Source organism: Pan troglodytes, chromosome 1 (genome assembly GCF_028858775.2).
Source record: "Pan troglodytes isolate AG18354 chromosome 1, NHGRI_mPanTro3-v2.0_pri, whole genome shotgun sequence".
Classification (NCBI taxonomy): Eukaryota; Metazoa; Chordata; class Mammalia; order Primates; family Hominidae; genus Pan; species Pan troglodytes.
The window spans coordinates 203901960-203923971 of record NC_072398.2 but is presented as its reverse complement, the minus strand read 5'-3'; the positions used below and the strand labels follow the sequence as shown (position 1 = coordinate 203923971).

Genomic DNA, 22012 nt, shown 5'->3' with positions numbered 1-22012 from the left:
CTGGAAGAGTTATAGAGTGGCTCAGCACACGACTGAAAGTGGCACTGGGACGTCTCTGCTCTTACAAGCTGGTTTCTCAGGCATCCTCCAGCCCCGCCCACGCAGGGCTGCTGCTCCCATCTGCTGGCACCCATGCCCATCTACCCGCCTCCCTTCTTCAGCCCCTGCGTGACAGACACCTCGATGCCCCAGGGGCTTCCAATTCTCACACAGGAGGCCCTGCATTTCAGCTCTCCCTAGCCCCTCCTGCTCTTCCCAAACCAGGCTGCCAAGCCAAACCCAGTAAGGGCCTTTTAAGAACAAAAGGGCCTTTTAGTTAATGCAGCAGGATCTACTTTCCTTAGAAGGAAGCTTTGGTTATAAATAACAACCCTTCCCCTCTGGATTCCTCCAGGTGCATTGGAAATTCAAATTTCAGAATAAGCTGACTGCCAAGAGGGCCCTCCCCCTGTCGGGAGTCCCTTAGTCCATGGGAAATTCACAGAGAAGGAAACGGTCACTTTTCCTGCACCTGAGAAGGTAAAAATCAAACTGCCTTAGAAAGATTCTGTCCTCCTAAAAATTGGTGCCTCTGTACACCTCAGGGAGTCAGCAGGCTCTGCCTCCGAGGCTTAAAAGCCTCAGGGATTTCTTTCTTTCTTTTTTCTTTTTTTTGAGACAGAGTCTCGCTCTGTCGCCCAGGCTGGAGTGCAGTGGCGCGGTCTCGGCTCACTGCAACCTCTGCCTGCTGGGTTCAAGTGATTCTCCTGCCTCAGCCACCTGTGAGCCACCGTGCCAGCCAGCCTCAGTGATTTCTTAGGAGCCTGTTGTATGCAATCTTGAGGGCTGAAGAAGTGAGAGGGACCCACCCCATCCTACCTCTACAGAATGCTTGGCACCCCCACCAATGTTCCTAGACTCCATCTCAGGACCAAGGTAGTGTAGACCCAAAGCCCGGCCCTATCCTGGCTCCCATGCATCCCACAGCCTCTGGGGTAGAGGTGGTTAGAGGCACCAGCTCTAGACCTTGGCTGCCTTCTGTCTGCCCTCAGGGTCTGCTCAGATCAGGACACCCCCTCCCCCAGGCTGGGGCTCAGCCTCAGCATCCTTGGCAGGGCTCCCCACAGGGGCATTTCCACAACTTTCCAGCCCTGGCCTCCTGTTCAAGGGTTCGGCCTCAGGCAGGACTAGAGCTGAGTTGCAGAGGAGGAGGAGGAGCGGGGAGAGAGCCGAGTAGTTCAGGTTGCCGCAGGGGAGACAGGAGGGAGAAGAGAAGGAGGGGAGGGAGCGAAGGTCCTCAGAACCCAAGTGCGGGGCAGCCTCAGGAAGGTGACTTCTGTTATTCTCCCTGTGTGCTGTGTCTTTAGGAAAATCCCCCTCACACGACAGCCCAACAGCCTTATACCCGCAGTTGCTCTGGGAGCAGGGGAAAACGTCCTGCAGTTCTTGCCCCTCATTTGGGTCAACTCCAGGGCAGAAGTAAAGGCGACAGCTGCAAGGAATCAGCAGAAGCAGGACAGCAGCCATGAGCACATGAGCCCCCAGAGCTGGCAGAAACCTTGGAGGCTTTGTGTAGCTACAGTGATGGCCACGTCTGGGCTGGCACTCACCTTATGCCAGTCTCTAGGGAGGAGCCTGCATTTGCAGACTGGGTTACATCTTTTCCCCTCTTCCACGCTGGGATTCTTTTTTTTTTTTTTTTTTTTTTTTGAGACAGAGTCTCGCTCTGTCGCCCAGGCTGGAGTGCAGTGGTGCGATCTCGGCTCACTGCAAACTCCGCCTCCCAGGTTCAAGCAATTCTCCTGCCTCAGCCTCCGGAGTAGCTGGGATTACAGGCACCCACCCCCATGCCCGGCTAATTTTTGTATTTTTAGTAGAGACAGGGTTTCGCCATGTTGGCCAAGCTAGTCTCAAACTCCTGACCTCAGGTGATCCGCCTGCCTTGGCCTCCCAAAGTGCGGGGATTACAAGCATGAGCCACCGTGCCCGGCCTGGAAATTGTTTTTTTTTAAACCCTCAGGTGATTCTGACTCTCCTGGAACCTGAGAACCACCAGTCTACGGGAATAGAGCCCTGCTTTGGGTCAGGTGTGTATAACTATGGTATTTCCTTTCTTCTCTGCCTCTATTGTTGATGTTGTTTTTTTGTTTTTTGTTTTTTTTTGAAACGGAGTCTCGCTGTTGCCCAGGCTGGAGTGCAGTGGCGCAATCTCGGCTCACTACAATCTCTGCCTCTGGGGTTCATGCCATTCTCCTGCCTCAGCCTCCCGAGTAGCTGGTAAGGGAGGAGACCACCCCTCATATTGTCTTATGCCCAATTTCTGCCTCCAAAGAAAGAAGTAAAAACTAAAAGGCAGAAATGAAATCCACAGGCAGACAGCCCGGCGCTGCACCCTGGGCCTGGTAGTTAAAGATCGACCCCTGACCTAATCAGTTATGTTGTCTATAGATTACAGACATTGTATAGAAATGCACTGTGAAAATCCCTATCTGTTTTGTTCCGATCTAATTACCAGTGCATGCAGACCCCAGTCACGTACCCCCCGCTTGCTCAATCAATCCCGACCCCCTCACACGCACCCTCCTTAGAGTTGTGAGCCCTTAAAAGGGATAGGAATTGCTCACTCGGGGAGCTCGGCTCTCGAGACAGGAGTCTTGCCGATGCCCCCAGCCGATTAAACCCCTTCCTTCAACTTGGTATCTGAGGAGTTTTGTCTGCGGCTCGTCCTGCTACACTGGGACTACAGGCGCTCGCCACCACGCCCGGCTAATTTTTTATATTTTTTAGTAGAGGCAGGGTTTCACCGTGTTAGCCAGGATGGTCTCGATTGCCTGACCTCATGATCGCCTGCCTTGGCCTCCCAAAGTGCTGGGATTACAGGCGTGAGCCACCGCGCCCGGCCCCACTCTCTACCTCTGTTTGTTTAGGGGCAGGCATAGAATCCCATTCTAGTCAATGAGACAGAAGGGGGTTCTGGAAAGTTCCCCCACCCCCTTATAAAACAAGGAGGACGTCTGAGGAGAAGCTTTGCCGTGGCCTTTTGCCTTTGGATGCTGCCAGAGGGGTTAGAAGGCGGAGCTCCACAGTCAGGCAGCTGGGGTGTGTATCCTAGTGGGGAGAGCAAGAGACAGTGGGACAAAAATAATAACAGTAATAGCAGCAATGCTTCTTGAGGACTTTCCGCATGGCAGGCCCTATTCTAAGCACCTCATGTAGCATATTTCACCCTCAAACAGTCCTGAAGTAGGTTCTGTTATTCCGATTTTATAAATGAGGAAACTGAAGCACAGACAAGTTTAAATAACTTGTTCAAAGTCATACAGCTCATACATGGAGGCCAGCATGCAGACCAGGTGTGTGGGGTATGGGCATTGCGGGCTACTTTAGGGACCCTGGCCTTTTCCTCAGCACAGTGGGAAGCTGGTGAAAGGTTTTAAGCAGGGGTGGCCCCTCTGATTTACCTTTTTTTTTTTTTTTTTTTTTTTTGAGACAGTGTCTCACTCTGTTGCCCAGGCTGGAGCGCACTGGTGAGATCTTGGCTCACTGCAGCCTCAAACTCCTGGGCTCAAGTGATCCTCCCACCTCAGCCTCCTAAGAAGCTGGGACTACAGGCAAATGCTACAGTGGCTGGCTACTTTTTGTAAAGACGGAGTTTCACCATGTTACCCAGGCTGGTTTTGAACTCCTGAGCTCAAGCAATCCGTCCACCTCTGCCTCCCAAAGTGCTGGGATTACACGCATGAGCCACCACGTCTGGCCTGATTTACTTTTAAAAGTCACTGAAATGCTTTGCTCGTAAAATTCTCTGCTGGGGACAAGCCAGCCACACTTGCACGGCCTGTTCTTCAGCCTCTTTTCCTCCCTGAGACATCAGTCCCTTAGCAAACCCAGCGTCTTGGGTGACAGGGACCAGGGTGACTCAATGGCAGATGCTGATGGGTGAGACAGCCACAAAGATGATCTTTGGAGAGTGAGTTATAGGTGATTTGTTTTACTTAATTTTTAATTTTTAAATTTTTTTTTGAGACAGAGTCTCACTCTGTCGCCCAGGCTGGAGTGCAGTGGCGTGATCTCAGCTCACTGCAACCTCCTCCTCCCGGTTCAAGCTACTCTCCTGACTCAGCCTCCAGAGTAGCTGGGATTCCAGGCATGTGCCACCACACCCAGCTAATCTTTGTATTTTTAGTATAGACAGGGTTTCACCATATTGGCCAGGCTGGTCTCCAACTCCTGACCTCAAGTGATCCACCAACCTTGGCCTCCCAAAGTGTTGGGATTACAGGACTGAGCCACCACCTCTGGCCAGGTGATTCGTTTTAAATCTGAATTTTTACATTTTTTTATAATAAGTGACCATATATCACTTGCTATTTAAAAAAAATTTTTTTTTTGAGATGGAGTTTTGCCCTTGTTGCCCAGGCTGGAGTGCAATGGCATGATCTTGGGCCACTGCAATCTCCGCCTCCCGGGTTCGAGCGATTCTCCTGCCTCAGCCTCCAAGTAGCTGGGACTACAGGCATGCGCCACCACGCCCAGATAATTTTTGTATTTTTAGTAGAGGCAGGGTTTCACCATGTTGGCCAGGCTGGTCTCAAACTCCTTACCTCCGGTGATTCTCCTGCCTTGGCCTCCCAAAGTGCTTGGGATTACAGGCGTGAGCCACCGTGCCCAGCCAAAAGTCATTATTTATAAAAAGAAAGATGAGGGGCCAGCACCCCGCCCTCCCCAGGGTTGTTGACTCCTGCTGGTACTGGCTGTGGCTCAAGTCATCATCATGGAGGCTAACCCTTGGAGGGTGGATAGTGCAGTGGCAGCATCCTAAGTGCTTTATGTGACCTGTATGAACTCATTTAATCCCCACTGGCTTGGCCAAGGCCGCAGAGCTGAAGAGTGGCAGGCTAGCGTCCGGACTCTCAGCTATGTACCAGGCTGCTTTTTTGGAAATGGTTTCCAGTTCCCCCGTGGGTGAAAGGCCTGTCCTTCCCACACCTTCCACAGTGGAAGTGGCCTCCATTCTCTGCTGTGCAGAATTGCTGGTGGAGAAGTGGGGGTTGGGGAGCTGGGGGCAGGAAATAGAAGATATTGGACAGAAATGTCCTGCAGTTGTTTGAAGCCTAAACAAAAACCCTTTCTTGGCCAGGTGCGGTGGCTCATGCCTATAATCCTGGCACTTTGGGAGGCTGAGGTGGGCCGATCACTTGAGGTCAGGAGTTCAAAACCAGCCTGGCTAACATGGTGAAACTCCATCTATTCTAAAAATACAAAAATTAGCCGAGTGTGGTGGTGGGTGCCTGTAATCCCAGCTACTCGGGAGGCTGAGGCAGGAGAATCACTTGAACCCGGGAGGCGGAGGTTGCAGTGAGCTGAGATCGCGCCTCTGCACTCCAGCCTGGGTGACAGAGTGAGACTCCTCTCAAAAAAAAACAAACTCATTCTTCTTGTGGTGTCAGCCCACAGAGCCGTCACCTTAGATAGGCTCTGCCCTTCTTGGGACCCTAGGCTCCTGGATCGGTTGCAGTATGAGTGGGGTGGGAGGGGTGGTCATTTGAGGGATGTAGACACCTGATAATTATGGTTAAGAATTTGTAGGCTGGGTGCAGTGGCTCACGCCTATAATCCCAGCACTCTGGGGGGCTGATGCGGGTGGATCACAAGGTCAGGAGTTCAAGACCAGCCTGACCAACATGGTGAAACCCCATCTCTACTAAAAATACAAAAATTAGCTGGGCATGGTGGCATGAGCCTATAATCTCAGCTACTCAGGAGACTGAGGCAGGAGAATCGCTTGAACCCAGGATGCGGAGGTTGCAGTGAGCCGAGATGGCGCCAATGCACTCCAACCTGGGCAAAAAAAAAAAAAAAAAAAAAAAAAAATTTGCATATTCAAATTCCTGCTCTGACACTTACCAGCTATGAGACCTTTGGCAAGTACCTAAGCTTTGTGAGTCTCCATTTATTTTTGTTTAGAGATGGGGTCTCGCTCTGTTGCCCAGGCTAGATTGCAGTTGCATGATCATAACTCACTGTAACTTAGAACTCCTGGACTCAAGTACTCCTCCCGCCTCAGCCTCCCAAGTAGCTGGGACTATAGGTTCATGCCACCATGCCCATGCCTGGCTAACTAAAAAAATTTTTTTTTTGTAGAGACAGAATCTCACTATGTTGCCCACGCTGGTCTCAAACTCCAGGCCTCAAGAGATCCTCCTGCCTCAGCTTCTCAAAGTGCTGGGATTACAGGCATGAGCCACAACATTCAGCCCGAGTCTTAGTTTCTTTGTGGGTAAAATGAAGATCTTGGCAGTTGTCAGGGTCAAATGGCAGAATATATGTAAAGTCCTTAGCATGGTGCCTGGCACATGGTAAGCACTTATTAAATAATGGTTGTCATTATTAATTCAACAAGCGTTTACTGAACATCCTCGTGGTACCCGGCACTGTGTCAGAAGCAGACCCACTGGCAGTGCCAGAGCCCAGCAATTGCACCTCGAGGCTCCAAACACGCACAGACTTAAGAATTCAGCAGAAGCAAGAAGCCAGAGTTAGAAGTTCCCTGAGAACAAAAATCTCTGGAGTGTACAGAGGATGGAGGGAGGGCTTCGCATGACCCAGGGCATGGGATGGGACTTGAGGAAAACTTGCCTCAGTCCCGTGGGCACCCCTGCCGACACCCAGTTTATAGACATGGCAGAGTGTGCCCCCTCCTCCTGGCTGGCAGAGGCCTGACTACTCTGTGAAGGTGTTGGGGCAACATCCCCAGGTGGAGGGGGTGAATTTTGTTTGGTCCTAATTAAATATGGCTTCCATTCCTTTTTTATTTTCGTTTGTTTGTTTTGAGACAGTCTCACTCTGTTGCCCAGGCTGCAGTGCAGTGGCATGATCTTGACTCACTGAAACCTCCGTCTCCTGGGTTCAAACAATTCTCCCACCTCAGCCTCCCGAGTAGCTGGGATTACAGGTGCCCACTACCACACCCGGCTAATTTTTGTATTTTTAGTAGGGATGGGGTTTCACCATGTTGACCAGGCTGGTCTCGAACTCTTGACCTCAAGTGATCTGCCCGCCTCAGCCTCCCAAAGAGCTGAGATTACAGGTGTGAGCCACCGCCGCCCCCCCACATTCCCTTTCGTTAGCAAAGAACTTGCTCAGAGTCATGCAGGTAGTAAGCAGGCAAAGCTCATGTTTCAATCTGTGTAGTTTGGGTTCGGGGGTGGGTTGTGTGTGTCCCTGTTCCAGAAGATAAGAAATAGTAGGACCAGGCTGGGCACGGTGGCTCATGCCTGTAATCCCAGCAGTTTGGGAGGCCAAGGTGGGCAGACCACGAGGTCAAGAGTTCAAGACCAGCCTGACCAACAGGGCGAAACCCTGTCTCTACTAAAAATACAAAAAATTAGCTGGTTGTGGTGGCGCATGCCTGTAATCCCAACTACTCAGGAGGCTAAGGCAGGAGAATTGCTTGAACCAGGGAGGCAGAGGTTGCAGTGAGCTGAGATCGCGCCACTGTACTCCAGCCTGGGTGATAGAGTGAGACTCCATCTCAAAAAAAAAAAAAAAAAAAAAAAAAATAGTAGGTCCAACCTCACAGAACTGTGGGAGGAATTAGGCTTAGAACTGCAACTGGCACTCAGGAAGTACACAACTGAGGTTAGCCGATTTTATGTTTAGCTTGCACCATCTTCTCCCTCTCTCTGTTTCTCTGTTTTTCTCTGTTTCAGCTTCCTTTTTTTTTTTTTTTTTTTTTTGAGATGGAGTCTTGCTCTGTCACCCAGGCTGGAGTGCAGTGGCACCATCTCGGCTCACTGCAAGCTCCGCCTCCCGGGTTCACGCCATTCGCCTGCCTCAGCCTCCTGAGTAGCTGGGACTACAGGCACCCATCACCACGCCCGGCTAATTTTTTTGTATTTTTAGTAGAGATGGGGTTTCACTGTGTTAGCCAGGATGGTCTCGATCTCCTGACCTCGTGATCCGTCTGCCTTGGTCTCCCAAAGTGCTGGCATTACAGGCGTGAGCTACTGTGCCTGGCCTTTCTTTTTTTTTGAGACAGAGTTTCGCTCTTGTTGCCCAGGCTGGAGTACAATGGCACGATCTCGGCTCACTGCAACCTCCGCCTCCCGGGTTCAAGCGATTCTCCTGCCTCAGCCTCCCAAGTGGCTGGGATTACAGGCGTTAGCCACCACGCCTGGCTAATTTTTGTATTTTTAGTAGAGACGGGGTTTCACCCTGTTGGTCAAGCTGGTTTCGAACTCCTGACCTCAGGTGATCCACCTGCCTCGGCCTCCCGAAGTGCTGGGATTACAGGTGTGAGCCACTGTGCTCAGCCTGTTTCCGCTTCTTTAGACACTCTTTGTGTGCCTTAAGTCACTATTTACAAAAAATTAAATACATCTCTACATTTTCCCACCTCCCTTGCAGTAGCTCTAGCCAAAATAACTAAGTTCTGGCACGTAGAAGTGGCATATGCAACTTTCAAGAACTGCCCTTAAACGGAGGAATTGTATCTTTCTCCTCCCCTTTCTTCTTTCCTGCTGCATGAAATGTAGGCATGATGGCTCGAGCTGGAGCAGCTATTTTGGGCCATGAGACAAAAGACAAATGCAGAGAATTTGGGAGCAACAAGACAGAAAAAGTCTAGGTCCCTAATGATTGTGGCATCACTGTGCCAGCCTGGACTGTATTCCTAGAGAGAATAAAATTTAAATGAGAGCAACAAAATTCTATCACATTTAGGCTTCTGTTATTCAGGTATCCAACATTTGTAGCTGAAATGAATCCAGATTAATGCTGGAGTAGAACTTGGATTTAGACCCAGGCTTGCCTGACCCTGAGAAACTCCACCAGTGTTTCTTAAAGTGTTGATGGGTGACTACCTGAATCAGAATCACGGTGAGAAGCGTGTTTAAAACACAGATTATAGGCCAGGTGCAGTGGCTCACATCTATCATCCTAGCACTTTGGGAGGCTGAGGAGGGAGGCTTACTTGAGCCTGGCAGTTTGAGACCAGGCTGGGCAACATAGCAAGATCCCATCTCTAAAAAAGAATTTTTTTTTTTTTTTAAGACAGAGTCTGGCTGTCGCCCAGGCTGGAGTGCAGTGGCGCCATCTCAGCTCACTGCAATCTCCGCTCACTGCAATCTCCACCTCCCAGGTTCAAGTGATTCTCCTGCCTCAGCCTCCCAAGTAGCTATGATTACAGATGCATGCCACCACACGCTTGGCTACTTTTTTTCGTTGTTGTTCGTTTGTTTTTTTTTTGAGATGGAGTCTTGCTCTGTTGTCCAGGCTGGAGTGCAGTGGCGTGATCTCGGCTCACTACAACCTTCACCTCCTGGGTTCAAGCAGTTCTCTGCCTCAGCCTCCCAAGTAGCTGGGATTACAGACACCCGCCACCACGCCCAGCTAATTTTTGTATTTTTAGTAGTGATGAGGTTTCACCATCTTGGCCAGGCTGGTCTTGATCTCCTGACCTCGTGATCCACCCACCTCGGCCTCCCAAAGTGCTGGGATTACAGGCGTGAACCACTGCGCCCAGCCTTTTTTTGTATTTTTAGTAGAGACGGGGTTTCACCATGTTGGCCAGGCTGGTCTCGAACTCCTGACCTCAAGTGATCTGTCTGCTTTGGCCTCCCAGAGTGCTGGGATTACAGGAGTGAGCCACTATGTCCAGCCCCTACACAAATTTTTTAGTTAGCCAGGCGTGGTGGCGCACACCTCTCTACAGTCCCAGCTACTCGGGAGGCTGAGGCAGGAGGATCACTTGAGCCCAGGAGTTTGGGGTTGAAGTGAGTGCCACTGCATTCCAGCCTGGGTGACAGAAGTAGACCCTGTCTCTAAAAAAAATAAATAAAATAAAATGTCTATTCTGGTATACCACTCAGCTCTGCTGAATTAGACTCTCTAGAGCTGGGACCTGGGCAGTTCTCCTTTAACCACGTTCTCCATGCAGAGGACTTCAAGGCACACTCAAGTTGGAGACCACAGGGCTTCATTCTGTGTCCTCATGTAACTCTTAAGAAAATCAGGAGTCCATTCCGATCCCTTGGGTGAACTGAAGGCAGGTGGAGATCAGGGGACTTGGGGGAGGCAGTGAGGTGGAGGGCAGGGGTCAAGCTCCCAGGGCCTCAGGTCATCTGTGTCCATCCCCTGAGGCAGGCTCTGGGCAGCCCTCCCTGAGGAGGTAGCCCTGTCCCCAGGGCCCTGGATGGTGAGGATGACCCAGCCTTCGTAAGCCTGCCCTCACACACAGCACTCACTCCAAAGCTTGCTGGAATCATCTGAGGCTACCAGTGTCTACAGCACATCGAGCTGCCCTTATGGAGCCTGGGACCAGCCCCAGGAAGCCAATCTCAGCTCAGGAGCCAGGATTTTAGTGCAAAGCTGCGCCCCCTTCTGTAAACCACGGTTCTCCTGAGAAACAGCTCATGCCTTTGGTAAGCTGCTGGGCCCTGGGGAGATGGAACACCTGACTTGCGGCACCTGGGGACCATGTGACCAGAGCTGAGCACTGTCTGACCTTGCCACAAAGTCAGGTGTGCCCAGCAGTTTCTGTCATCAAGGGAAGAAAGCACACGTGGGTGAGGGCTGAGCGCAGGCATGTCCTGAAGCCCAGCTGAGCCTCTCAGCAGGCGGCTCCTTCCCCAGAGTCCCTTCTCCAGCTTCCCAAAGCCCCTGCATCCGCCCATACCTTGGGCACAGGTCCCTAAGACCAACTGAACACTCGAGCATGAGCCAGGCAGACAGCCTGGGTGGATGCCAGCAGAAAGATTGGTGAAGACTGGATCTCCTGGGCAGAAGCGGTGACAGGCACATGGCGTCCAGTGTGAGGCTGGAGGCATCAGGGAGCAGAGGGATGCAAGCCCCTCTACGTTCTCCCTTGTCATGGCTGGGTGTGAGAATGACCTTAGGCAGTGGGGTGGGGCATGAATATTTTGAGCTTGTGCCAGCTGTGTGGCGGAGCGTGGGCCTGTACGGAGGCACCGCACTCCCATCTCCCTCGGCTCCCAACTCCCTCCGTGGGAAGCTGAGTTCAGGCACTGCCCCTCCTGTATGGACAGGGAGCCACTGGTCCCAGCTTGCTGGTTGCCAGGCAACCCAGGATGAGCCTTCGAGGTCATTCCTCAGACAACTCTGAGCTCTCTCCACAGCCTGGGAACAGATGGTTCCGCAGCAGCCAGCCCCAGCCTGAAATGAGTTGCGGAGGCACTGCTGCCTGTCTCCACCAGCAAGAGGGAGGAGAGGCCCTTCCCGTGCCTGCAGCAGTCCAGGGTAGATGCAAGCAGAAAGACTGGTGAAGACTGGAGCTCCTGGGCAGAAGCACTGACAGGCACGTGGGGTCCTGTATGAAGAGCTGCACTTTGTGTGAAAGGAAAGGTGGCCCGAGGTCTGGCTCTACTTCAGCCGGGGCAGTGGCTGGTGGTCTTGCCGGGTGGGCCAGTCTTGGGAGGGGGTGATGGGGAAGTTGGTGAAACAGAGGCACTGGGTCAGCAACTATGTGGTGGGACTCTCAGAAACGGCCTGGATTACAAGAGAATGCTTCACCCGAGTGACTGTTTACCAAAGCCCTCCCCCTCAAAAGAGGCTTTTAACAGTCAGGTGACACCCGTGGGTGTCACCATCTTCCCTTTCTCTATTATTAGGACCTGGACAAAATTCAAGAAGATGTCCCAACCACATGTAGCCTTACCTTTGATACTTCCAATTGCAATGAGACTTAAATTTTAGAATAAGAGATACAGGCTGGGCGCGGTGGCTCACGTCTGTAATCCCAGCACTTTGGTAGGCCAAGGCCGGTGGATCGCCTGAGGTCAGGAGTTTGAGACCAGCCTGGCTAACATGGCAAAACCCCGTGTCTAGTAAAAATACAAAAATTAGCCGAGTGTGGTAGTGCACGCCTGTAATCCCAGCTACTCAGGAGGTGGAAGCAGGAGAATCACTTGAACTCGGGAGGCGGAGGTTGCAGTGAGCCGAGATTGCGCCACTGCACTCCAGCCTGGGTGACAGAGCAAGACTTTCTCAAAAAAAAAAAATAAAAAAAATAATAATAAAAAGAGGATACAGACCATTTACAGGGTTTTTCCTGGTCCATTATCCTGCTCTAATAATGCCAATCAACATGTGATCATTATTCCCTGGGGACAGAACTGGTCACCACTAGTTTGTGACTCTACCTCATTTGAGGTGGCATCCAGGGTGACATCCCAGACTTCCTTACCTTACTTGAAGCACGATGAGCCTTAATTTTCGAATAGAAATGTTGACCAGCAAGCCAGCTTTTTTTTTTTTTCCAGGACAAGGATAAATTCCCTTAAGAATTTTGCAAACATCACATGTTTTCTTTCCCCTTGTTGCAATATATGTAATTTATCTCCTGGTGTAACTTGCTTAATAGTTACCGTTTGTTAATTCCATCTGCTTCCCAAGAGGAGAACATACTGTTATGTGGTGATGTCCTGGGTTCTGTGAGTCTCCCATAAGCCGCAGCTGGTCAAGAAACGAATCAATGGGGCCACGAACAAAGTGGCCATGGAGGCAGGTATGGGGGAAGGCATGAGGGCAGGCACGGGGGCAGGCAAGGGGGCAGGCACGGAGGCAGGTATGGAGGGAGGTATGGAGGCAGGTATGGAGGCAGGTATGGAGGCAGGCATGGAGGCAGGTACGGGGGCAGGCATGGGGGCAGGCACGGAGGCAGGTATGGAGGCAGGTATGGGGGCAGGCATGGAGGCAGGCATGGAGGCAGGTATAGAGGCAGGTATGGGGGCAGGCATGGGGGCAGGTATGGAGGCAGGCACGGAGGCAGGTATGGAGGCAGGTATGGGGGCAGGCACGGAGGCAGGTATGGGGGCAGGCACGGAGGCAGGTATGGAGGCAGGTATGGGGGCAGGCACGGAGGCAGGTATGGAGGCAGGCACGGAGGCAGGTATGGAGGCAGGCATGGAGGCAGGCATGGAGGCAGGCATGGGGGCAGGCATGGAGGCAGGTATGGAGGCAGGTATGGGGGCAGGCATGGAGGCAGGTAAGGCGGCAGGTATGGGGGCAGGCATGGGGGCAGGCATGGGGGCAGGCATGGAGGTTTTGCCCAGCTTCTCCAGTACAAGCTTCCCTCACCAAAGCCAACCTGGTTGCCATCGCCTCTGAGTGGCCACACCTGAGCCCTTGTGGCTCAGCCAGCCAGCTGGTGACTGCCTGGTTACACAAACATTTTCCTTCATGGAAGACAGCAATTTGTCCTCCTTCGACGGATCCTTGTTGTCGAGCTGGACTTGCGTTTCCATCCTCCCTCTGCACTTCCAATCAGGGTCTCACTGAAGGGCACCGGTTGGGTGTCCTACAGGACATTGCCTCCCGCCGAGAAGCTCATGCTTCTGTGAAGGCTGCAGAGGTGTGAAACAGTGGGCCAGGCCAGGCACAGTGGCTCTCGCCTATAATCCCAGCACTTTGGGAGGCTGAGGCAGGTGGATCACCTGAGGTCCGAGGTTCAAGATCAGCCTGGCCAACATGGTGAAACCCCATCTCTACTAAAAATATAAAAATTAGCTGGGCATGGTGGCAGGTACCTGTAGTCCCAGCTACTCAGGAGGCTGAGGCACAAGAATCACTTGAACCTGGGAGGTGGAGGCTGCAGTGAGCCGAGATCATGCCACTGCACTCCAGCCTGGGCAGCAGAGTGAGACTCCATCTCAAAAACATAAAGAACAAAAAAACCAACAACAACAACAACAACGAACAGTGGGCCGGTCCCTGTGGGGCTCATTGGACTTTCCTTATACCCATGACCCTGGGTTAGGTGGTCTCTGCATGGTGAACTGCCCTGGCAGCCAAGTCACACCACCTTGGAAGCCTGCAGATCTGCAGGAGGGGGCATATGCTCTGTGCCAGTAACAACATGTGATACGGCCGGGTGTGGTGACTCCGTGACTGAAATCCCAGCACTTTGTGAGGCCAAGGTGGGAGGATTGCTTGAGCACAGAAGTTTAAGACCAGCCTGGGCAATGTAGTGAGACCCCGTCTCTAAAAAAAAAAAAAATTAGCCAGGTGTAGTGGCACACACCTGTAGTCTCAGGTACTTGGGCAGCTGAGGTGGGTGGATCACCTGAGCCTATAAGGTCAAGGCTGCAGTTAGCCATGATCACACCACTGCACTCCAACCTGGGCGACAGAGCAAGACCTTGTCTCAAAAAAACACATGATGCTGTTTCTCCTGGAGTCAGTGTCCATGGGTCTGGGAGCCAGCGCAGGGAGTGGCACATCCTTGGTCCTCAGGGGAGGACTGGATCCATCAGGAGGTTAAAAAATGATTCCTCTGAAGTGGAAGCTGAGACTGTCACCACCACTGAGAAAACAGATGATAAAATATGAGTCATTATGGTGTGACCCTGAGTCTCAAAGGGAAATGGAAGCTGCTATTGAGCAGAGATAGGGAGGATCTGAAGAGCCCAGGGTGGGGTGGGATCATCTGAGATGCGTCCTGGTTCCCCCATGCCCAGTGGTGAAGTCAATGGAGAAACCTCACCCTTGATGGGCAAACACACAAGGGTTCAGGTTCTTCCTGAATAAAAGTTTGTGTCCTGAATGAATCCTCTAGCTGCAGTGCCTGTGCTGGCTAAATGCAAAAGGAACTTAGGTAGAGCTGGAGAGAAATACTGCCTTCGGGACCAACAGGATGGGAAGCCCCTTCGTGGGGCCTGTGGAGGGACTTGGGGGCTGGCCTGGAGCAGTCAGAGGGAGCCTGGCCAGACTCGTCCAACCCCTCCTGGAGTCACCCATGACCCCAAGTCCTTCCAGCCTTTCTTTCCTCCTTCTCCAGCCCCAGGGGCCTGGCTCTCTCTTTCTGTAGGAAAGGACAGGGCCATTGGCCCTAGATAATAGTTTGGTCTGGTTCCTTCTTTCCAGAGAACCCTACTACCTTGAGGAGGACGCCCCACTGCCCCTTTCAGAAGTGGCACCGAGTGGTGTCAGAACCTGGGTCTATAGCCTACTGCCTGGATTCCTGTTCCAGCTTCCAGCACAATCACTTACTAGGATTGTGTGTGTGCACATGGCTGTGCATGTGTGTGCCCAAGTGCAAGTTACTTAGCCTTTCTATGGCCTTAGTTTCCTCCCCTATAAAGAAAGAAAAACACCATCTAATTATTATTATTTGAGTCAGAGTCTCACTCTGTGACCCAGGCTGTGCGGTGGCGTGATCTCGGCTCACTGCAACCTCTGCCTCCCAGTTCAGGTGATTCTCCTGCCTTAGCATCCGAGTAGCTGGGATTACAGGCACACGCCACCATGCCCAGCTAATTTTTATATTTTTAGTAGAGATGGGGTTTCACCATGTTGGCCAGGCTGGTTTTGAACTCCTGACCTCAGGTGGTCCGCCCACCTCGGCCTCCCAAAGTGCTGGGATTACAGGCATGAGCCACCCCGCCCTGCCAAATTCTTGAGTTGTTGTCAAAATTAATTGTAGAACTAAAGCCATACAGCTTCTAGAAGAAAACCGGAGAAAATCTTAGCAACCTGGGGGTAGGCAACTCTTTCTTTCTTTTGTTCTTTTTTTTTTTTTTTTTTTTTTTGAGATGGAGTCTTGCTCTGTTGCCCAGGCTGGAGTACAATAGTGGGATCTCAGCTCACTGCAACCTCCACCTCCGGGTTCAAGCTATTCTCCTGCCTCAGCCTCCCGAGTAGCTGAGATTACAGGCACCCACCACCACACCCAGCTGATTTTTGTATTTTAGAAGAGACGGGGTTTCACCATGTTGGCCAGGCTGGTCTTGAACTCCTGATCTCAGGTGATCTGCCCACCTCGGCCTCCCAAAATGCTGGGATTACAGGCATGAGCCACCGAGCCTGGCCAGCAACTGTTTCTTAGACTGGACACAGAAAGCAATAACCATTAAAAAATGATAAATTTGACTTCATCAAAATTTCAAACTTCTATCATCAAAAGTCATCATTAGGCCGACCATGGTGGCTCACGCCTGTAATCCCAGCATGTTGGGAGGCCGAGGCAGGTGGATCACTTGAGATCAGAAGTTCGAGACCACCCTGGCCAACATGGTGAAACCCTGTCTCTACTAAAAATACAAAAATTAGCTGGGCCTGGTGGCGCACATCTTGTAATCCTAGCTATTTGGGAGGCTGAGGCAGGGAAATTGCTTGAACCCAGGAGGCGGAGGTTGCAGTGAGCTGAGATCGTGCCACTGCACTCCAGCCTGGGTGACAGAGTGAGACTCTGGCTCAAAAAAAAAAAAAAAAAAAAAAAAAGTCATCACTGAGAAAATGAATAGACAAGCCACTTTGGAAGAAAATATTCACAAAGCATGTATCTTGACAAATGATTTGTTTCCAGAATATAAAGAACTTCTTTTTTTTTTTTTTTTTTTTTTTTTACAATCTTGCTCTGTCACCCGGGCTGGAGTACAGTGGCATGATCTCAGCTCACTGCAGCCTCTGCCTCCCGGGTTTAAGCGATTCTCATGGCTCAGCCTCCCAATTAGCTGGGATTACAGGTGTGGTCTGCAATGCCTGGCTAATATTTGTATTTTTATTAGGTTGGTGCAAAAGTAATTGTGGTTTTTGTCATTTGTGAGTAATGTAACAGTAGAGACAGGGTTTTGCCATGTTGGCCAGGCTGGTCTCAAACTCCTGGCCTCAAGTAATCTGCCTACCTCGGCCTCCCAAAGTGTTGGCATTACAGGCATGAGCCACCGTGACTGGCCAGAATATAAATAATTTCTAAAACTCAACAATAAAAAGCCAAACACCCAATTTTAAAATGGGTGAAAGATTTGAACAGACACTTCACAAAGAAAGATATGTGCATAACCAATAAATATAAGACAAAATGTTCGATATCATTAGCCATCAAGGAAATGCAAATTAAAACCCCAATGAGATGCTATGGAATAAAATGACCCATCAGAATGGCTAAAAATGAAGACTGTCAACACCAAATGTGTCCAAGACAAGGATCCACTGAAACTCATATATTGTTGGCAAGAGGAAAAGTTTTCCTTCCTTCTTTCCTGCCTTCCTCCTTCCTTCCCTCCTTTCCTTTTTTCCCCTCCTCTTTTCTCCCCTCCCTTCCCATCCCCTTCTTCCCTTCTCCTCCCCTTCTTTTTCTCTTCCCCTTCCCCTTCCTTCTTTCTTTCTTTCTCTTTTAGAAATGGGGTTTTGCTATGTTGCTAAGGCTGTACTTGTACTTCTGAGCTCAAGTGATTCTCCTGCCTCAGCCTCCCAATGGCAGTTTCTTATAAAACTAAATATTTGTGTACCACATGACCAGTAATTCCACTTGCAGGTATTTACCTGCAATGAAATGAAATGAAAATATATATCCACAAAAAAATTCGTACAAGGTTCATAGCAGCTTTGTTACAGTCCAAAATTGGAAACAGCCCAAGTGTTCATCAAAATAATAATTTTGTTGTACTCAAACAATAGAATACCACTCATCAACAAAACAGAAGGGACTGCTATACAGACAGCAGTGTGGATGAGCCTCAAAAACACTGGGCTGAGTGAAAGAAGGCAGGGCCAGGTGCTGTGGATCACGCCTGTAATCCCAGCTTCTTGGGAGACTGAGGCAGGGAGAATCGCTTGAACCTGGGAGGCGGAGGTTGCAGTAAGCCAAGATCGTGCCACTATACTCCAGCCTGGGTGACAGAGCAAGACTCCGTCTCAAAAAAAAAAAAAAAGAGAAAAAAAGAAAAAGGCAGACACGAAAGAGTACTTACTGCATGATGTTCTAGAAGAGGCAAAACCTATCTCTGGAAAATAACTAAAAAAAATGTGTTGATGAATCAATAGAGGGATAGCTCTATGATAAAGCAAATAGAGCAAAATACTAACAACTGTAGAATCTAGGTGGTGAGTATATGTGCATTTATTGTACAGTTATCTCCATTTTTCTTCATGTTTGAAAATTTTCATAATGTTGGAAAGATTAGGTATAGAACATAGTAGGAGTGTAAATTAGTACAACATTCCTGGAAAAGAAATCAGCAGCATTTGTCAAGAGCTTTGCCTCATTAATTTCCCCGTTCTAAGGGAATAATTGGAAATGAGGACAAAGATTTATGTAAGATCAGAATTGTTACTTTAACACTTGGCAGAACTGAGCAGGCATGGGTGGAGTTTTCTTTACGGGAAGATATTTGACTACTGATTCAATTCCTTTACTCACAAGGTGGGCAGACTCCATGACCCCCAGTGATCACTGCCTCTTGTTATCAACGCTTTATATAATCCCCCGCCCTTGAGTGTGGGTGGGATGAGTGATTTGTTTCTTTTTCTTTCTTTCTTTCTTTCTTTTTTTTTTTTTTTTGAGACGGAGTTTTACTCTTGTTGCCCAGCTGGAGTGCAATGGCATGATCTCGGCTCACCGCAACCTCTGCCTCCCAGGTTCAAGCGATTCTCCTGCCTCAGCCTCCCGAGTAGCTGGGATTACAGGCATGCACCACCACGCCCGGCTAATTTTGTACTTTTATTAGAGATGGGGTTTCTCCATGTTGGTCAGGCTGGTCTTGAACTCCTGACCTCAGGTGATCCGCCTGCCTCGGCCTCCCAAAGTGCTGGGATTACAGGCATGAGCCACCGCGCCCAGCCCTTTCTTTCTTTTTTTTTTTTTTTTGAGACAGTTTCCCCCTTATTGCCCAGGCTGGAGTGCAGTGGCTTGATCTCAGCTCACTGCAACCTCTGCCTCCTGGGTTCAAGTGATTCTCTTGCCTCAGCCTTCCAAGTAGCTGGGATTACAGGCGCCCACCACCACGCCCAGCTAATTTTTTGTATTTTTAGTGGAGACAGGGTTTCGCCTTGTTGGGCAGGCTAGTCTCGAACTCCTGACCTCAGGTGATCTGCCCGCCTCAGCCTCCCAAAGTGCTGGGATTACAGGCATGAGCCACCTTGCCCAGCGGGATAAGTGATTTGTTTCTAACCAATAGAATATGGCAAAGGTAATGCAATGTCACTTCCATGATTAGATTACATAAGATAGTAACTTTTGTCTTGCTAGCAGCCTCTCCCTATTGCCTTTTTTTTTTGACAGTGCCTCTGTCGTTCAGGCTGGAGTGCAGTGGTGCGATCATGGTTCACTGCAGCCTCAACCTCCCGGGCTCAGGTGATCCTCCCACCTTAGCCTCCCAAGTTAGCTGGGACTACAGGCACAAGCCACCATGCCCAGCTAATTAAAAAAAAAATGTTGTGGCCAGGCGCAGTGGCTCACGCCTGTAATCCCAGCACTTTGGGAGGCCGAGATGGGCAGATCATGAGGTCGGGAGATCGAGACCATCCTGGCTAACGTGGTGAAACCCCGTCTCTACTAAAAATACAAAAAAATTAGCTGGGCGTGGTGGCAGGCGCCTGTAGTCCCAGCTACTCAGGAGGCTGAGGCAGGAGAATGGCGTGAACCCAGGAGGCGGAGCTTGCAGTGAGCCAAGATCGTGCCACTGCACTCCAGCCTGGGCGACAGAGCGAGACTCCATCTAAAAAAAAAAAATGTTGTAGAGATGGGGTCCCACTATGTTGCCCAGGTTTCTGTTGCCTCTTTGATTGCACACTTTGATGAAGCAAGTGGCTGTATTGGAGAGGTCCATCCAGCAAGAAACAGAGGGTGTCCTCTGGCCAATAGCCAGCTAGGAACTGAGGCCCATGGTGCAACAACCCTTTAATAACTGGATGCTGCCAACAACTGTGTGAATTTGGACATGAGTCTTTCCCCAGTTGAGTCTTCAGATGACACCCCAGCCCTGGCCAACAACTGCAACCCTGTGAGAGACTTTGACCCAGCTAAGCCATGCCAGGACTCCTAACCCACAGAAACCATCAGGTAGTAAATGTGTAAATCTGTGCCTTTTTTTTGTTTTTGTTTTTTTGAGATGGAGTCTCACTCTGTCACCCAGGCTGGAGTGTAGTGGCGTGATCTTGGCTCACTGCAACCTCCTCCTCCTAGGTTCAAGCGATTCTCCTGCCTCAGCCTCCCAAGTAGCTGGGACTACAGGCGCCCACCACCACACCTGGCTAATTTTTTGTATTTTTAGTAGAGATGGGGTTTCACCATGTTAGCCAGGATGGTCTCGATCTCCTGACCTTGTGATCCACCCACCTTGGCCTCCCAAAGTGCTGGGATTACAGGCGTGAGCCACTGTGCCTGGCTGCAAATGTGTGTTTTTAAGCAGCTGAGTATGTGGTAATTTGTTACACAGCAATAGCTAACTAGTGCAACTAGTTATAGAACTATTCAGGTATTTTATTTCTGTTTGATTCAGTTTTGGAGAGTAATAGTTTTCCAGAAATTTGTTCATTTTGCCTAATTTTTTTTTTTTTTTTTTTGAGATGGAGTTTTGCACTGTTGCCCAGGCTGGAGTGCAGTGGTGCAATCTTGGCTCACTGCAACCTCCACCTCCCTGGTTCAAGTGATTCTCCTGCCTCAGCCTCCCCAATAGGTGGAATTACAGGTGCCCACCACCATGCCTGGCTAATTTTTGTATTTTTAGTAGAGACAGGGTTTCACCATGTTGGCCAGGCTGGTCTCAAGCTCCTGACCTCAAGTGATCCACCCGCCTCAGCCTCCCAAAGTGCTGAGATTACAGGCGTGAGCCACTGCATCTGGCCCATTTTGCCTAAATCTTTAAATATATTAGCATAAAGCTATTCATAATAACTTCTTTCTGTTTAAAAGCTTAACTATAAAATATAGCTCACAAACAGAAAGGTACATAAATTAGAAGTGCATAATGTGTAATTATAAAATAAACATCTGTGTATTCACCACCCGACTCAAGAAACAGAAATAATTCCAGCACCACAGGAATCCCCACGTGCCCCTTCTCAATCACATCCCTCCTTTCCTCTTAAGGGTAATCATCCTTGTATTTTTATGATAATCTCTGTCTGCCAGTATAGTTTTATGGTTCTTTATAGTTTATCCATCCCTATACAATATAATTTAGATTTTTCTCTTCTTGAACTTTATGTAAATGGAATCATTCCCTGTAGATCTCTTGTGTTTGCTTCTTTTGCTCACCATTGGATTTACACCATCAATATATGTTATTGTGAAGTTCTAGTTTGTTTGTTTTCATTGCTGTTTAATATTCCATAGTATGATTATAAAAATTATCCACTTTACTGTATATATATATATATATATTTTTTTTTTTTTTTTTTTTTTGTGGAGACGGAGTCTCACTCTGTTGCCCAGGCTGGATGTGATCTTGGCTCATTGCAGCCTCAACCTCCAGGGCTCACGTGATCCTCTTGACTTAGCCTCCCGAGTAGCCGGGACTACAGGCATGTGCCACTATGCCTGGCTAATTTTTGTATTTTTTGTAGAAACAGAGGTCTTGCCATATTGCCCAGGCTGGTCTCGAACTCCTAGGCTCAAGTGATCTGCTCACCTTGGCCTCCCAAAGTGCTGGGACCACTTTACTATTGACAGGCATTTGAATTATTTCACTTTGAGTGTACATAAACAATTCTACTCTGAACATTTGTGGACATGTTTTCTGGTACATAGTGCATACACTTCTTAGGGGATTTTTCCTGTCCTGTTTCTGAGTCTTAGGGCATGAGTATTTATACTACTTTACTGGAAAATGCCAAACTCTCCCGGGAGGTCATTATACTGATATACGCCAGCAGCATATGAGAGGCCGTGCTGCACCACGTCCTCGCCACTATTTGACATTGCCAGGCTTTTGAATTTTCCTAACTGGCACATGTATCATGGTATTTCATTACAGTTTTTGCATTTCCCTGCTTATTTATGGAGTGAAGCACTTTTCCATATATTTATTAGCCATTTGAATTTTCTTTTTCTGTCACATGTCTATTATATGTATTTATTTTTCTTCTCTTTTTTTTTAAATTGAGACAGAATCTTGCTCTGTCGCCCAGGTTGGAGTGCAGTGGCATGATCTCAGCTCACTGCAGCCTTGACCTCCCAGACTCAAGCCATCCTCCCACCTCAGCCTCCTGAGTAGCTTGAACTATAGGCTCATGCCATCACACCTGGCTAATCTTTGTGTATTTTGTAGAGATGGGGTCTCACCATTTTGCC

At 49.6% G+C, this 22012-nt stretch overlaps 1 long non-coding RNA gene across 1 annotated transcript; it reads left to right on the top strand.

Moving 5' to 3' along the window:
• The first annotated feature begins 274 nt into the window (after positions 1-274).
• LOC107966524 (uncharacterized) lies at positions 275-6231 on the top strand. Its single transcript, XR_001719080.3, has 3 exons — positions 275-519; positions 2000-2066; positions 6124-6231. It is a non-coding gene; the product is annotated as an uncharacterized LOC107966524 (long non-coding RNA).
• The last annotated feature ends 15781 nt before the right edge of the window (positions 6232-22012 follow it).